General features: G+C 43.6%; 1 protein-coding gene across 10 annotated transcripts in view; it reads left to right on the forward strand.

Moving 5' to 3' along the window:
- Positions 1-14,112, forward strand: part of CLYBL (citramalyl-CoA lyase) — a 300,835-nt gene that overhangs the window by 214,172 nt on the left and 72,551 nt on the right. The gene's annotated exons all lie outside the window — the stretch shown is intronic.

A 14,112-nucleotide genomic window follows, 5' to 3' on the forward strand; every position in this document is an offset into this window, starting at 1 on the left:
AGGGAAAAGTCAAAATGCCCCTGCTGATGGGCACTCTTCTGAGGACTCAGGGCCAGCACATTGCAAGGTGAGAAAGCACAATACATGTATTTATTTTCTTTTCTTTTCTTTTTCTTTTCTTTTTTCGGTACGCGGGCCTCTCACTGTTGTGGCCTCTCCCGTGTGGAGCACAGGCTCCGGACGCGCAGGTTCAGCAGCCATGGCTCACAGGCCCAGCCGCTCCGCGGCATGTGGGATCTTCCCAGACCGGGGCACGAACCCGTGTCCCCTGCATCGGCAGGCGGACTCTCAACCACTGCACCACCAGGGAAGCCCACATGTATATATTTTCAAAGATAGCATGACGTGACACCATAGAGCTTTTGTGGCTACCTAGTCTCTTTTGAAGAACTGTTAGAAAAACTAGATGATTGGCAAGAAAATCTATAGAAGGGAAGGAGGCAGGAAGATCCACATTTTCAGCAAAGATGGATGGGTGCACTCGAGCCTCAATTAGCCCTTGTTCCCAAATATTTCAGCACACCTTAGACATGGGTTTTCTGAGAGAAAACAACTATCAAAGCCAGAGGGTTAGGTGAATGTTCCCATGGTTGTGACAGCTGTCCCCAAAGAAGCAGTTGAATTTATCTCAAAACTGAAGGTTTCACTAGCTTGTGCCTCTCATCAAATTGGTTTTGCTTGCAAATTATTTTTAAGTACTCTAAAATGGTATCATTTCCTAGTTGCAAATTATTTGGGTGTATTTTGAAACTAATTAAAAGGGAAATGTCCTATTTTGGAAAGAGCAGCATTTCTACATTTTAAACATCAGATGTTCTCTGTGGGGAGCAGGGTTTTATCTTTGTCAGTGTTGGCTGTTGCTAAGTGCATCCCAGATTGAAAATCTAAATGAAATAACTGCAAGGAAAGGCATGGGGGAAGTTTATGTTGGAAAAGCAGGAGAGAGACACATATACATATATAATACATAGACAATTTATCTGTGAATTTAAAAAGCCTTTTCATGGCATATATTTTTCTATCTTGCTACTTATTTCACTGTAAGCACTGCAAACATGGTGGGCTGCAGAGGTGCCAGGCTCCATCATGGTGTCCAAAAATTGGCTTTGTACATATGCTAAATTAGAGATTGGATGGCAGAAGCAGTTCACGGATCCTGGATTGGCAGGGATTCCTCATGAAAGAAGACAGGGCTGAAAGCCTGCGGGACTCACTCTCCAGCCAGCAGTAATGCAACATGCTCTATCCAAGCAGCCAAAACCCATTTTAAAATAAATTCTGAACCTTCATCAGTCATTAGGTCCAGCTGAGGTAACATAACCACCTCCCCAAAAGTCTAATCCCCTTTCTTGTTTCATGAGGAAGGGATTATATTCAATCTTGCATGGGACAGAGCTTTGAAATTTTTCACCAAAGGATCCAGGTCATTTCAGTTGCCCCCTGCAGTGAACAGGCCACCCCAGTGTCGAAGGAGGAAGGCAAGAATCCTACAGACAAAAATCTTTCCATTTTTGTCTTCCTTGTAAATAAGCAAACTGCCATGACGGTTCTGATGCAAGAATTAACACAGCGAAGAAATGTATTAGACAGCCGGAGCAGATAAGTCTATGCCAAAAGGATCCACCATCTGGGTCTTTTTTGCTCACTGTGTCAACCAGAAAATGCCTCTCTCATTTACAAGTAGCTAGTTGACTGTTTTACTGTTCCCCAGAGATTCACTTGATTTTTATGGACAATGATGAGTTTTAATAAAAACAACAACAAAAAAAACCACAGCTTGGGTTGTTGACCTTGGAATGCTGCTTCATCTTAGAGTTGAGCGCTAGAGAGGAATTGAGGAGACTTATTTTCTAGGCCAATAGGTACTTTTGACTCAAATGATGACATCTGACAAGTTAAGAAATACTTCTAAGTGGGGACATTAACTCCAGGTACTTTACCTTTCTCCTAAGGGTATAGTGAAGAATCAAGAGTTGAACTAGGTGACCTTTGTCCCAAACAACACCCTAACGTGAAACCTGGATCAAAGCCTCGAGGCCTTTCAGATACTGTCAATCTTTCACTCACCTGAGTATGCAAGCTCTGCCCACAACACACACTCAGTAAATATTGTTGAATATATTCATTGGGTTGTAACTTAATCGGTTCAAGCTGATATAACGAATATCGTAGACTGGGTTATTTAAACAACAAACATTGATTTTGTCACAGTCTGGAAGCTGGGGAGTCCAAGATCAAGGTGCAGGACTATTTGGTTCCTGATGAGAGCCCTCTTCCTGGTTCATAGGTGGCTGCCTTCTTGCTGTGCCTACACATGGGGGAAAGCGCCTCTCTCGTGTCTCTTCTTATGAGGGCACTAATCTCATTCAAGAGCTCTACCCTAATGACCTAATTACCCCCCAGACCCCCATCCTTCAAATACCATCACATTTGGGGGTTAGGGCTTCAATATATGAATTTTAGGGAAACAAACATTCAGTCCATAGAAGGTTGATTCTCTCATTGGGTGGCACCAGTGCGGTCAACATCTTGAGTAATCCGTGGAGGAGAGAGCTTTGTGTCACATTCTGTATTGTGTGTGACAGAGTGAAAAAGTGCCTAAATAGGCATCAGGAGACTTCAGTTATAGTCTTGGCTCTACCCCCATCACATTGATGACTTTCAGTGATTTATTGATCTCCCTGGGACTTGCCTCTCCTTGTTTCTAAAATGACTAGATAGTTGCTGAACTTTCTTCAGCCCTAAAATTGTATGTTTTTCTGATTCCAAATCTTAGCCAATCATTTAAAATGCATTCTTTGAATGATATCTACTAGGCCTAAATTTAAAAGTCGGCGTTCTTGGTGGAAAGAATTAAACCAAGCACACATCCTAAAGACAGTGATTCAGAAATACTGTCTTCCTCTTCCCCTTAACAGGTGCTCTTTCAGTGGAGGTGAAGAGCAAAAAGGACAAGAACAGGCACTGATGCACAGAATGAATGGAAAGGCTGAATATGGCTCCAGACAGCACTATGATCTTTAATGTAGAATTTAAGAGGGAAGGAAGGAAAAGGGAGAACTCATCTTCATTAACACACTATTTTGTAGTAGCTCTTTTGAAGAACCTTTTATTCCACTGTTCATGGACTATGCTGCCCGTAGTGGATTGATTGGTGGCTTTTCAAAAGATGTCTCCACATCTTAATTCCCAGAACCTATAAATGCAACCTTATGTGGAAAAGGGTCCTTCTAGATGTAGTTAGGATGTCAAGATGAGGTCATCCTAGATCACCCAGGTGGGCCTTAAGTCCAAGGACAAGTATTCTTAAAAGAGACACAGAGAAGAGATTAGAGCGATGCAGCCACAGGGGATGCCGACAGCCCACAGAAGCTGGGACAAGCAAGGAAGGATTCTCTAGGGAGGGAGCACAGCCCTGTTGACCCCTTGATTTCAAATTTTTCTGGTCTTCAGAGCTGTGAGAGAATAAATCTCCATTGTTTTAAGCAGCCAAGTTTGTGATAATTGCTTGTGGCAGCCTTAAGAAACTAATACACTTCAGAGGACATTTCAAAGGATGGACATCATTAATTGGGAACTCCAATATCTCTTTTTCTAGTAACATGGTAAGTCTTGCTAATAATAAAAATCAAAGAATGCTGACTTAAAACATATTAATAATATTATTAAATCTGAATATTGGATCTCTTTTGAAATAAACATTTTTTGCTCACGTAATGGCTGTCCAGAAATATCATCTTCTGAAAGAACCACCGTTTTTTAAAAATTTTTGGTAGAAGGAATCACCCCATTATCAGAGAAAAGGGCTTCATTCCTCCATCCCCGGCTTTGTTTTGGGATGTTCATTTCTGTACCAGATCCACCCTCTTCATTAGCCTTCTGTTTTAGGGTATTTCAGCTTCACAGAGTAATAGTATCAATAAAATTCTGCTGTTTTTTAATACATTTATCAAACAGTCGACTAGCTGGTCTTTTGGCCCGAATTTGTTGGCCTGTTCTCAGAGTTCTGTCTCAGTACATCTTTTAAAAACTGTTTTCCAATATAGTTTTCATTTCAAATTTAGAATATGATGTTAATCAACTTGCTAGCTAACAATTGAGGGTGAACAGCTTACAGTGTTTGTGACAATATTGGATTTATTTATTTCCAAACAAGTGATTTTTTTTTTTTTTTTTTGCGATAACGCGGGCCTCTCACTGCTGTGGCCTCTCCCGTTGCGGGAGGCGCAGGCCCAGCGGCCATGGCCCACGGGCCCAGCCGCTCCGCGGCACGTGGGATCCTCCCAGACCGGGGCACGAACCCGTGCCCCTTGCCTCGGCAGGCGGACTCCCAGCCACTGTGCCACCAGGGAAGCCCCCAGATAAGTGATTTTTAAATAACAGCACATTGTATGCTTGTTTGTTTTTTGTAATCCAGTTTTGCAACTTAGCTTTGATGGTTGACTTCCAGTAGGAAAACTATGAAAGCACTTAACCTTTTACTGGTCTTAGATCTTCCTGACATTTCTCTATTCCCATGGTGCCAACCGCTAGTTCATACCACTGGTTTCTCCTTCCATACCTTAAGATGATCTCTTGAAAGAACCCACCTTAGACCCCACTGTTACCTTACTTCTACTTCTTTTTTAATTATTCAGTTCAATAAACATTTATTAAGTAGGTACAACATGCTCGCCAGGTAGAAGAAACCAACATGTAGACAGGTCATTTCAGTAGATGGTGGCAAAAACTGACAGGGGTAACTGTACAGAGATGGATGTGAGCCGGTATGTTCAGACTTACATATCAAAACTGAGAAATACCCTGGAAAGGAAGTTTATTGTCAGACAGACTTCTCTAGTCCTAAAGTTATTTTCCAGGGGAGCTCAAGAACCCATCCCCTAAGTGGACTGGGCAAGCCAGCCATTTACCACTGGTCACAATCAGAATTAGGAGTGTGGGTTTCACAATAACTTTGGGTTTTTCTAGTTAGAGAGTGGGAGCAGAATGTCAATAATGGCTCCATTTGACCACCAATGGAGGCCAACGGCCAGCTGCAAGTGGGGTATGTCATTAAATCTGTTAAAGCCAAAAAAAAGAGAGAGAGAGAGAGAAGAAAAGAAAAAAGGAAGGAAGGATGGGAGGGAGGAAGGATGGGAAATTTAAAAATGAAAGAATGCATTATATAACCATTATATGTTAATGGAAAAGTTTATATATTTAATTAAATAATTTATATTTCTTTATTATACCAGTTCTTATCATTTAAAGGGATAGAATGATTAAGTAAACCCTAAATGTTATGTTATATCAGAATCTTTGAGCTACTGCCATAACTGCATAATGGCCAATCCAAATCCAGGGTTCAGTATAGAAAGCCAGCACAACTCTTTCACTAAACTGTGTCCCTAACCCAGCTCTTATCAGAAATAAAGGAGATGTTTTAAATCTCCCCCTGCTGACTCTTTTACCTTATTGTTCTGTTGGTTCAGAACCTTGATGGTCAAGAGGTATTATTCATTGAGGCGCTAAACAAACACATCTAAAATCCAACTTATCATCTACACACACACCCCAAAATTTCACCTGTGGTTCCTCCTGGGTCTCCTCCCTCCATTGTTAGAAGACACCCCCAGTTCCTAATACACACACAAAGAAGTGAGAAACGGAATTATCCTGGACCAGCAAAAGGACTGCTGATCAGTGCCCAGGGCTCAGAGGCTAGAAAGCGGGACTTGGTAGCAGAGCCTGTCTTTATATTGTCTTCCCAGACAGTCTTCCTGCCCCTACTGCATACTCCACTCTCACCATCATCCCCATCCTCCATGTGCAGTTGACCTCCTTTTTTGTTAGTGTACAGGCTCAGCTACTACAGCAGAAAGACCCAAAGCTAGAGTGGCTCAAACTGAATGAAGTTTATTTCTCTCTCACCTAACAGTTCAGAGGCAGGTGGGTAGTCCAGGCAGGTAAGCAGCCCTCCTCCTTGAGGTCATCCAGAGACCCATGTTGCTTCTACCTGTTAGTCTGATGCCCTAATTTGCGTGGCTGAGACTCTCTTCATACCATGTTTGAGTTTCAGCCTGTGAGATGGGAGAAGAGAGAGTGGAGGGCAAGTGGCTTTCTTCTAAGAGGTTCAACGTTTCACACACCACTTCAGTTCTGTTCACATCCTAGCTGCCATGGCCACTGGGCCTGTGCATCAGAGCCTGTGCTCCACAACGGGAGAGGCCACAACAGTGAGAGGCCTGAGTACCGCGCAAAAAAAAAAAAAAAAGAAAAGAAAAGAATACTCGAATATTAGATATTTTGCATTTTTGTACCATTAAAATATTAGGCCAGCAGTACATTATTATTTCTATCCAAAAGGAAGTAATAAGGGTACATATTTCTACTATTGGAAGGAGGGGGTTCTCTTGGACAATTGACCAGAGTAGGGCTATACAGAGAATGGTGAATGTTGAAGCCAGAAAGAAACTCAGAAACCAATTTTTCAGGCCCCAAACACATCGAATTTTTATCTCAGGAATGCTACCATTTGTGGCATATTTTCCATAGCAGTTAAATGTGAGTTGCCAAGAAAATAATTCTGAATATGCATGTTGTTTGGCTTTGGAAGAAGTCAAAGCCTGACTTTTATGAAATATGGTAACCTTCCATGTTACTGTGTTATTAAACATTAAACGTTCTTAACACCCTTTTGAAAAACTGAAAAATTGTTATTAAGCATGGCTGGATTTAAGAAGACAACAATGGAAGCCATGTTGTTAAGCACATTGAGTGGATGAAGAGTTAGTCTAACATCGTAATCAACCAAAACTTCTTACCAGTCTTCTTATGAATCAGCTGTGTGGCTAGCCACCTTAATCACAGCCACCTCCATTCAAAAGGTGACATATGCATACAGCCTGAAAAAAGATAGAAACCTTCGTGTTCTTTACTACCTTCTTAGTCAAACAGCACCAAATAGTGCTTATTGCCAAACCATATTTGATGTGGCTTGAGAAATACGCTAACACACAGTCCAAATTTGAATCTTTAAAATCATTATCACTCCTAGACCACAACAGCAACAGATGGACGAAGGAAGAAATGGAATGTGGTCACATTTTGTACCAACAGCATAGACCTTTTCAGGTGGCAGTGAGTCATTTGCCATCTGCAACCTGTGGCCTTCCATTCCTGCCAAGGCACCAATTCAAGATTCCAGGTTTGGGTTTCTATGTTGAAACGAAAACATTCAGCAGGTTGCTATCTGTGCCTTTTTATCAAGCAGTGGTGAGCACACTAGACTTACCTGCCCTCCTGAAGAATCCAGCAAACAGAAGGCCATGGTCCCTGTAGGAAAGTAGACTTTGGATATTTAAGATCTGATTTCATATAAAATGAAAGGTGTAAGATTTAATAGGCAGGCTATCCCACTATCTGTGAGTATATCGACTTCTTTAGGGACTCTCCTCAGTGTCAGGAGACCAGCCCCCTGTGTTTTCCTTTGGTTTGGGCACTAGGGACATGAGAGCCACAAGCTACCATCCCTGTCCTCGTGTGGTTACAGTCCTGGTGTGTGGACGCTGAGTTCTTGAAAACAGGTCAAGCTAGTATGAGCTCAGAACCAACCCCAAGTGGGTGGGCACCAGGAAATGGGAGTTTAAATTCGTACACCCCAGGACTTCCCTGATCATCCAGTGGCCAAGGCTCCACGCTCCCAAATGCAGGGGGCCCATGTTCAATCCCTGGTCGGGGAACTAGATCTCACATGCATGCCGCAACTAAGAGTCCACATGCTACAACTAAAAGATCCCACATGCCGAAATGAAGATCCCACGTGCTGCGACTAAGACCCCGTGCAGCCTAAGTAAATAAATATTAAAAATAATAATAAATAAATTTGTACATCCCTTTTTTAAAAATTAGTTTTAGTATACATGTTTAAATGAGTATGTATTTTTTTTAATCTAACATTGTTAACCACTTATGTTACACCATTTTCTTTTCTTTTTTTTTTTTTTTTTTTTTTTTGCGGTACGCGGGCCTCTCTCCGTTGTGGCCTCTCCCGTTGTGGAGCACAGGCTCCGGACACACAGGCTCAGCAGCCATGGCTCACAGGCCCAGCCGCTCCGCGGCATGTGGGATCTTCCCAGACCGGGGCACGAACCTGTGTCCCCTGCATCGGCAGGCGGACTCTCAACCACTGCGCCACCAGGGAAGCCCTGTTGGGTTTTTTTTTTAATTTAATTTTTAATTTATTTTTGGCTGCATTGGGTCTTCATTGCTGCATGCAGACTTTTCTCTAGTTGCGGCGAGCAGGGGCTACTCTTCGTTGCGGTGCACGGGCTTCTGATTGCAGTGGCTTCTCTTTGTTGCAGAGCATGGGCTTAGGCGCGTGGGCTTCAGTAATTGTGGCACGTGGGCTCCGTAGTTGTGGCTCACGGGTTCTAGAGCACAGGCTCTGTAGTTGTGGCGCACGGGCTTAGTTGCTCCGCGGCATGTGAGATCCTCCTGGACCAGGGATTGAACCCGTGTCCCCTGCATTGGCAGGTGTATTCTTATCTACTGCGCCACCAGGGAGGTCCCTCATAGCCATTCTTTTGGCGCCTAAATGAGCATGTAATTTGACTTTGCATTTGTACTTCTAGGATTTAGCCTAAGGGAATATTCAGACAAGTGCTCTAAGATGAATGTTCTCAGATATTCATTACAGCTTTGTGTATATAATCTTTTAGGTATCAGGGCGAATGTCATATCCTCAAAGAAGCTGTTTTGCTACCCTATCTCAAGCACCTCTCCCCCATCACTCTCCCATTATTAAATTCTGTTCTCTCACTAGATTGTTTCATAGTCTGCATTTGTTTATTGGTTTACTTGTTTATTAGTTGTTTTCTGACTGGAATGTAAGTTCTGTGTAGGCAGGGAGCTGTTATCTCCATTACTTAAAATAGTACCTGGCACGTGAAGAGTATTTAGTAAATATCTGTTGAATAAAATGAATGAATTAATAGCAAAAGAATTGGAAAAATTTAAATCTTAATCATTAGGGGATTGATTAAATAAATTATGGCATATCCATGCAATAGAATATTCTGCAGTCATTACAAATGATTATATAGATTATCCCCTACATAAAGGTATTTCCTACCTGTTGTGTGAAAAAGACATGGCATATTGCATGTGTATATGATCCCCATATCGGCCAGGGCTCCTGGTAGCCAACCACAGAATCTGCTGAGTTTAAGCAGAAAACAAATAGTTTATTATAGGCTATTGGGTAAATCAGAGACTCTGTAAGATATGCAAAGAGGGGCTCTGCAGACAGAGCACAAGATTGGGAGCCTTACACATGAGTTCTTCCTCATCTCGACTGCTGACTGGCTGTGGGATCTCTGGATAGGTTCTCTGGGTAAGTCTTATAACCCTCACGTTCTTCAGGCAAACATGGATAATAATACCTGGCCCTGTGTACACCGCAGGACTGCTGTGATGGCAAATGAGAGACAAGCCCTTTGAACTGTGTATGCACATACATCATCGTTTTCAGGTGATTTTGAATGTCTGAGCACATAGACTTCATTCTAAAACCATATTGCTTGGCATTGGGACGCATTGGTCCTCTCTATTAACTAACTGTACGTCGCTGCACGTTAAATTGCCCCGTGCCAGTGGTCTGGACAAAAAGGCTGGTAATTCCAGCAGTTGTGTTTGCTAAGCTTGTCCTAAAATCATCTTCTGTGTGACTTCAGCCACTCTCCCTGTGGGGCAACCTTTGCCTCTGCTTTGAGCCTGCCCTTTTCTCGAGGGTCACTAAGCTTGCCATCTGCAGGGAACTTGCTTTTCTCATCCCTGGGACCTACACTGTGCTGGCCACCAAGCTTGGCTTCTTCCCTGAGAGTCTTCCTCAGTCACCTTCATTATTTATGAGGGCTGACACCTAGAGCATCAGCATTCAAAGTCAATGTCAACTGACTAGGTATAAATCAAAGGCCGGATTCAGTGAGTTTTTTAATTTCCTTATTTGTTTTTTGCATATTCTCTTTATATAAGAAAAAAATCTTTGGTTCTCTCTTCCTGCCTGTCATTAGAGGAAAATGGCATTGTGATGTGACTGGGGATTTTAACAGGTACTGATGTCATGAAGAAGAACTTCATGTTCCTGAAACCAGGTGTTTGTTGCAAGATGGGGTGATTTTCCATTTCTTCTGTGTCCAGAAGCCTTTCCTGGCAGAACTTCTAGCCCATGAGACTTTTCATCTTCACCTTGCATGAAGAGCAAAGAGCGACTTGGTTCTGACGCCTGGGTTAGAGGAGCCACTGAGCATCCACACAGTCCATTATGCTAAATCACACCTGGTGTCCGCGCAGAGAAGGCGCTGGTAAGCATCCTCGCCACTGGGACGAAAACCTCTGACCCTGACTCTAGAACACGGCAGTGTTGCAGGGAGCCTTCCGAGAGCCTGGCTCACCGGCACAGCAAATTAACCTGCTTGTTCTCAAGTTAAATGCTTTATGAAAATTTACTGGGCGCAAAAAGAGGGAGGAAAACCCAAGTGGTTCCGCAGTGAGCCTGCCTGGCACCAGTGAAAGAATGAAGCCGAGGAGAAAGTCAACATGAAGAGCTGGCAAGAGGAAAAGGTGTCAAATGCAATGAAAACCAAGTGTGGTGCCAGCCATTGCATTGTTTTATTAGTATTTTCTCGAGGAAAACATTTAATTATAGAAGATCTGGTGCCCGTGAGCTAGTAAAGGTGACGCTGGGCTCTGCCACGGTACCCATTTTCAGAGGAATTATGGTGTAAGATGTGGAAGTCGGCAGAGAGAAACGTCCACGTGGCCTGGTCCTTGAGAAGCACTCTTTGCTGTAACCAAAGCTTAGTTGTCAAAGGGCAGAATCTGCCTTTTTTAAAATAGAATGTTCTGATGGCTATCATCATCCTCCATTCTTCCATTTTACATGATATATTTTTCTTTCCCTTTCCTCGTTGATTTTCTTTGGCCGCGCCACGTGGCTTTCGGGATCTTAGTTCCCTGATCAGGGATCAAACCCGGGCCCCATCAGTGAAAGCACCGAGTCCTAACCATTGGACCTCCAGGGAATTCCCCTCCTCGTTGATTTTTAGAATAAAATAATATGTATAAGGAATAAGGTGGAAAAGTTCTACCCTTTAAAATACTTATACATTTGCCACCTAAAAGAAACAAAGTCTTTTTTAATTCACTTTCTTTGGGAAATAGCTAGGAAGCAAGACAAACAATAATGACAAACCATGAAAAGTAAATGATCAGCTACTATAAAATGAGGTTTTGAGTGTATATTTGAGCAACAGAAATCAAAATACACGAAGGTAGAACCAACAGGTAATATTGTGTGGGGAATTTTAAAATTCCTTTTAGCTGTAAAGCCTCACCTACCTTAAAAGCAGTTTGTAAGAATAATGATCCAGTTTAATGTGCTGCAAGAAATACTTCTTTACATTGTTTCTGCCATCACAGGGCTTATTCAGTTACCTGATTTCTTCATTCATGGTTGCCAGGAAGACTGATTAATACTAAGGAATGGAAAGAATCCTGTTTGGGATGCTCTTCTGTCACAGGGTAAAGCTTCCTGCCCAGAACAGAAGTCAAGGCCTTGAGCCTGCAGCTAGCTCAAATTCCTGTTAGCTTGGTTCGTTTAATTGCAAGGTTGTTTGGGCCTTATCATTAGACATTTATACTTCTGTCTGTAAGCTTTTATAACCTCCTACTTAAGGAGACAAGATTCTTTGTGTCAGCACCTTAGCGAAGTGTTGTTGAAGCACTTGGCGCACAGACAGGAACTTCCCGGCGGCAACAAACGTGGGTGCAGCCGGGCTCCTTCATAACCTACCTTAGCGCAGCCTCAGAGAGAAAAAGCCAACTTGCCTCCAAAATTTGGTGATGGGAAGGGAAACAAATGTTTTCCACCAAAGAAGTGAAGCAGCTTTGGCTTCAAAGAAAAAACTGGTTCTTTATGTTTACATTAAGACCATTTGGATCCATTTCTAGCAATGTGTCTCACTGTTAGCTTGAGAGGGAAAGGAAGTCATCAGCCAAAATACGTTGCGGGCATCACAGTAAAACTTCTCAGGTCAGGATACAGGTGACACGGCTGTTACCTGATACGTATCTGGAACCACGGCAAGGCTGCCTCATTAAATTATGAACCGATCACTCTTGATTTGTTGTTAAAGAAGAATGAAAGGCCCGCGGCCCCGCCCTGTGTGGGTACCCCGTGCCACCTGTGGCACATGGCAAGGTTCTCACCCTACAATGAAGAAGGGCAGGTGCAGAGTCCTTTGATGACACAGTTCCCTTTCGCTTGTTTACTTTTATTCTCCCACGCAGACTGAAACCCGGCAGGAGGGCTTTTAAACCAAAACAGTTCATTACCTCCTCTAGCCCAGAGAAGTCACCAAACACAAATAGAGCAGGTTGAGAGGGAGAGGGCAGATTTGCTTGCGGCTGTGCTTTGCGCCAGGTGGGAAGGGAGCCGTCTTCTCCGCTGTCGGAGGGCCAGGACGGAGGGAGACCAATTAGAAGGCGCGAGTAGGGGGGTGGGCTATCCTTCCCACTCCACGTGTTCTTTCCATTTTCGCTTTCAAGGGCTTTCAAGGTATGGTACTGTGAACCCCCAGATCCGAGACCCACGTACAACACCCATTCCAAAGACAAAAAGATTAGCTTTCACAGCAGCGAGAAACCCGCGCACCGCAACGAAGACTAGCTCCCACTCACCGCAACTAGAGAGCCGGCGTGCAGCAACGAAGACCCAACGCAGCCAAAAAATTAAATAAATAAATAAATTTGTTGGGGGGGAAAAAAAAAGCTTTGAGACTAGAGGCCCTCTCTGGATAAAAGCGCTCTCGGGGGTTGGGGAAGTTGCCCACGGGCAGGGCTGACTCAAACAGGGACCTTCTCCACTTAGTGCTCTAAGGGCTGCGGGGTGGACCTTCCCACAGTCCGGGCCGGGCACCAGGAAGCTTCCGATGTGGAAGCTGCTTCCTCAAGTGAACTGTGATTCTTGTCCCACTTCCCCCATCACCCTTTCCTCCCCCAGCGGAACAGGGCCTCCTAAAACATGGGCTCTCCCCTGCCCGCTTGGGAATCTCCTTTCTGTCCGTCTCCTGGCACCAGCACCTTCCCTCCCTAACCTCATAGATACTGACCATCTGCCTTTTGATTCACTCATTATTCCTACCTGTGCCCTTTGCCTTTACCAGCCCTCTGCTGGGTGTTCCTCCCTCCTCTGCACCTCTTGAGATCCTCAACTTCCTGCCTCCCAGCTCAGCCTGCCGTGCTCCCTCCTGCCTCTAAGTCCCCTCAAGTCTGTCCCACTGACTTGAACTGTTACTTCAATTCTCATCCTATGGGCGTTGCGTCGCCCCAGCTAGATGATACATTCCTCTGTTGGTTTATATGTCAATATAATGGATTTATATATCGTTCCCTCTCCTCCACACCTGTCCCTAACACCGGGCATGGTGGATAACATTTGATTGAGCCCTCCCCTACTTGTTAAAAAATTTTAATTGCACCAAACCAGGCACATCAGGCAGAATATGAGAATAGTATTCAGATAATTTTCTTTTCATAATCACAAACACTCTTTTTTTAAAAAGGACAAATCCTATCAGTTATCTAAATGTTTTCAAGTATCTGGACATTTGGTCTTAAGTACATAAAACACCTCATGAGTGATGACATTGTTCAGTTTTCCTCTGGATCCTTCCCATCATGGAGCCATGGCTCCTGCCCACTCCCTACCCCCCAGGAGAGAGCAGTCATAGCACCCCTTCCTCACTCAGATCATCCCACTTGGAACAGATCTCGTGTGCCCTACTAGAACACAGAAATAACATTGCTCCTCTGAGGCTGAGAACAAGCAATGAGTGAGAACAAAGAAAATAATGAGTGGAGAGAGCCATGAACTTGCAGACTCCGGAGCTCCAGTCAAATCTGAGCGTGGTGGTCATTACTGGCTTTGGGAAGGGCGATGCAAGCCTTTAGTAAGTAAATACTTTGTCTTTGCGAAGAGCTGTGTGCAAAGTGTACCTCAGAGCCTCACTGTTAAATCATAAAGTTAACAAGAAATGTAAAAAACACGGGCAGCTATGCCCATGCAGGACA

The sequence above is a fragment of the Stenella coeruleoalba genome (genome assembly GCF_951394435.1).
Source record: "Stenella coeruleoalba genome assembly, chromosome: 18".
Taxonomy (NCBI): domain Eukaryota; kingdom Metazoa; phylum Chordata; class Mammalia; order Artiodactyla; family Delphinidae; genus Stenella; species Stenella coeruleoalba.